Genomic DNA, 3,842 nt, shown 5'->3' with positions numbered 1-3,842 from the left:
TATAATATGTATAAAATATATATATAATCTCTTGAAATTTCAGAGCCAGTATAACCAAAAATCAAATATGGAGTCCAATCTTACAATGTAAGTTGAATTCATTGTCTTTTTAGTCTCTTATATGAAATTTAGAGTATTAATTGGGAAAAAGAGGGACTGAAAACTGGAAAGAAGACATTTGGTGGGGATTTAGTTTAATCTTAGCATCCTGCGCCCAAGCTTCATAGAATCTTGCTTGTTAAAAGAAGAGGAAGCTTCTCCTTCCTTTCTCTAGAGATGAAAGCAAGAAATGTCTCTATTGAAATTGGATTCTTGATTTCAGTGCAGATGAGGATAGCAGAAGCTGAAAAGCAACTCTCAATCATCAGAGCTAAGGTAGGCATGGTTACCATAGTAGGCAGCAGGGTTAGGAGTGGTGATCACAATGATTTAGAAAATTTTTTGGCAATAGATGCTAGGGATAAATGGAGATCCTCAAACTGAAATAGAAGGGCAGTTGACCAAGATTCTAAAATAAGGTCTAGCAAACACAGCAGCCTGACTTGACTTATCACATGAGAAGCATGGTTTCTCATTCAAATTCCAGAGACCCATTAATGAAGAATGCATTTGAGAAAAAGCATTGTCTCAGCCTGTTTACTGCTGCTACAAAGTAATACCTGAGGCTGAGTAATTTATAAAGAAAAGAAGCTTATTTAGTTTATGGTTCTGTAGGCTGTACAAGAAGCATGGCACCAGCACCTGCTTCTGGTGAGGGATTCAGTCTGCTTCCACTCATGGCAGAAGGCAAAGGGAAATGGGCATGTGCAGAGATCACATGGCAAGAGAAGAAGCAAGAAAGGGAGGGGAAAGGTGCCAGGCTTTTTTTTAACAACCAGCTCTCATGAGAACTAGTAGAGCGAGAACTCACTCATTACTGCAAAGATAGCACCAAGTCATTCATGAGGGATCTACCCCCGGAATCTAAATACCTTCCACTTGGTCCTACCTCTGGCACTGGGGATCAGATTTCAACATGAGGTATGGGGGTACAATCAAATCATAGCAAGTACTGTGATGAGGCCCTTTATTGAAGTCAGCGTGTACCTAAACTTTCAGGGATTACTGGGCTCTGCTCTCATGCTAAGCCTTGTTGCTTAAATATCACTGTGTGCTACCAATTACATTGGTGCTTATGAAGCTCATGGGATAAATGCAGTTTTGACTTGAGACATAGTGGCTCCACAAACATAACCTTGTTATTTTTTGCCATTTATGAATATAGATTTTAAATGGGAATATTTGGCAATTGGCAGAATGTATACATTGGCTTACTAACTTAAAGGGTAATTGCTATTTTGATCAAAGTGCAAAGAGGAAGCATCCGAAAGTACACTTCCATATCAGAAGAGTTAATCAATAGCAATATAGCTTTTCTGGAGAAATTACAGACATTCATATTATCCCCAAACATTTGAAAAAAGCAGAGGTGGTATTTTCTATCATATTGCCTTTAAACTGGGTTTTAGGTCTTTCAGAATAAAAAAGGATTTTCCTGAAATTAATAAGGTGGTGACTCAAATTGTAATGGCTCTTCCAGATGTGTTATATTTACAAGAGCAAATCAACACCATCCTTTCCTTAGCATATGGTATGCAGCCATTGATATGGAAAATGCTTACACTGAACCAGCTGGAAAGACTTCTCATGCTCAGGGTCAAGCTAAGCTGGCAGCTTTATGGATTATCTGGTAGAGAAACACACACACACACACACACACACACACACACACACACACACACACACACAGTCTATGTTACTTTCAGAATCCAAATCCTTTATAAAGGCCCTTCAAGCCATATGCCTCTTCTTCTTAGCAGTAGTGGGGAGTGGGACAAATGCAACCATTTCTGCTTCATTTGGAAGTCATGTTCTGATATGCCTCAGATTCCACAAAACATTAGTGAGTTAAAAGAACTCTGAACTTTCCTAGGTTATATGTATTTCTGGTATATAACTGTTTTACTAAGGCATTCAGAATGTCTGCTACTTCCTGCTCACAAAGGCCTATCATCATGAGATCATCAATAGATTTTAAGTTTACCAGCAGCATGTCCTGTAAGGTTGGTAATTCCATTAAAATGTGGTCACAATTTTAATGTTGAGGAATAGATTTTACCTGCTTTATTTTTGATGAATATTTCAATTGCTTAGAATTTTGCTGGCATGTAATAAGCACTCAATAAATATGTATGGAAGAAGCCTAGACTTGACCACTATACAATTCATTCATGTAACTGAAAACCACTTGTACTCTTTTTTTCTTTTTTCTTTTTTATTACACTTTAAGTTCTAGGGTACATGTGCACAAAGTGCAGGTTTGTTACATAGGTATACATGTGCTATGTTGGTTTGCTGCACCCATCAACTTGCCATTTACATTAGGTATTTCTCCTAATGTTATCCCTCCCCCAGCCCTCCACCCCACGACAGGCCCCAGTGTGTGATGTTCCCTGCCCTGTGTCCAAGCTTTCTCATTGTTCAATTCCCACCTATGAGTGAGAACATGCGGTGTTCGGTTTTCTGTCCCTGTGATAGTTTGCTGAGAATGATGATTTCCAGCTTCATCCATGTCACTGCAAAAGACATGAACTCATCCTTTTTTATGACTGCATAGTATTTCATTGTGTATATGTGCCACATTTTCTTAATCCATTCTATCATTGATGGACATCTGGGTTTGTTCCAATTCTTTGCTATTGTGAATAATGCCACAATAAACATAAGTGTGCATGTGTCTTTATAGTTGCATGATTTATAATCCTTTGGGTATACATCTAGAAATGGGATCACTGGCTCAAATGGTATTTCTAGTTCTAGATCCTTGAGGAATCGCCTCACTGTCTTCCACAATGGTTGAACTAATTTACACTCCCACCAACAGTGTAAAAGCATTCCTAGTTCTCCACATCCTCTCCAGTATCTATTATTTCCTGACTTTTTAATGATCGTCATTCTAACTGGCATGAGATGGTATCTCATTGTGGTTTTGATTTGCATTTCTCTGATGATCAGTGATGATGAGCATTTTGTCAGTGATGATGAGCATTTTCTGTTGGCTGCATGAATGTCCTCTTTTGAGAAGTGTCTGCTCATATCCTTTCCCCACTTTTTGATGGGGTTGTTTGTTTTTTTCTTGTATACTTGTTTGAGTTCTTTGTAGATTCTGGATATTAGCCCTTTCTCAGATGAGTAGATCACAAAAATTCTCTCCCATTCTGTAGGTTGCCTGTTCACCCTGATGGCAGCTTCTTTTGCTGTGCAGAAGCTCTTTAGTTTAATTAGATCCCATCTGTCAATTTTGGCTTTTGTTGTCATTGCTTTTGGTGTTTTAGTCATGAAATCCTTGCCCATGCCTATGTCCTGAACAGTATTGCCTATATTTTCTTCTAGGGTTTTTATGGTTTTAGGTCTAACATTTAAGTCTATATTCCATCTTGAATTAATTTTTTGTAAGGTATAAGGAAGGGATCCAGTTTCAGTTTTCTACATATGGGTAGCCAGTTTTCCCAACACCACTGATTAAATAGGGAATCCTTTCCATATTTCTTGTTTAGGTCAGGTTTGTCAAAGATCAGCTGGTTGTAGATGTGTAGTGTTATTTCTGAAGACTCTGTTCTGTTCCATTGGTCTATAGAACTGTTTTGGTACCAGTACCATGCTGTTTTGATTACTGTAGCTTTGTAGTATATTTTGAAGTCAGGTAGCACGATGCCTCCAGCTTTGTTTTTTCTTTTGGTTAGCATTATCTTGGTGATGTGGGCTCTTTTTGGTTCCATATGAACTTTGAAGTAGTTTTTTCC

The sequence above is a fragment of the Colobus angolensis genome, unplaced genomic scaffold (assembly GCF_000951035.1).
Source record: "Colobus angolensis palliatus isolate OR3802 unplaced genomic scaffold, Cang.pa_1.0 Scaffold345, whole genome shotgun sequence".
Lineage (NCBI taxonomy): Eukaryota > Metazoa > Chordata > Mammalia > Primates > Cercopithecidae > Colobus > Colobus angolensis.
Note: the sequence above shows the minus strand (reverse complement) of the source record.